Source organism: Triticum dicoccoides, unplaced genomic scaffold (assembly GCF_002162155.2).
Source record: "Triticum dicoccoides isolate Atlit2015 ecotype Zavitan unplaced genomic scaffold, WEW_v2.0 scaffold17429, whole genome shotgun sequence".
NCBI lineage: Eukaryota > Viridiplantae > Streptophyta > Magnoliopsida > Poales > Poaceae > Triticum > Triticum dicoccoides.
Window position 1 is genome coordinate 4,613 of NW_021222966.1, and position 701 is coordinate 5,313.

Here is a 701-nt window from a genome sequence, read left to right on the forward strand (position 1 = left end):
TTTCCATTTTTCCTCCGGAAAAACGGAAAGTTTTCACTCCATTTTCATCCCTATGCCGGGCATATAATTGACTCCTCCATAAGAGTCTACAAGCATGGTCTCAACTCTTTCACCAACTCAATAATTTTTTGGTGTGATGCATGATCTCCATGTGACATATTAGCCGAGCCACATTAATGTCATCATCTAGAACATCCTAGATAATCTCCCTCGTGTTAGTTGAGGGACCAACTGTGCACATAATCCTCATTTTGTGCCTAACATTTGGTTTAGGCCATCACATACACATTGGCTGCTGTACTGTTATTCGATGAATAGCCATAAGATGCTGGCAGTTAGTTCTCGTTTTCCCGTCAAGAAGTGTTCTTACAATTAATTTCAATGCATCAATTCAGAAGGTTCTGTACCCACGGAACAATGCACTATATTCAACTTAGTTAGCGTACACCAATTGGTAGAGATATATGACGTGCTCATGTTGCACTTTACGGTACTAAGAAGACAACATGAATTAATGCCAAATGCATTTGATTAAACTACAGCTCACTCGAAAAATAGTTGCTATGTGCTCTTACCATAGAGCACAGACCATAACTTATAGTTGCTATGTGCTCTCTCTCTCTCTCCCTCCCCTCGCCTCCCTCCCTCCCTCCCCTCCCTCCCTCTCTCGGGCACATGTCGCGTCGGTACCCACTACGCCT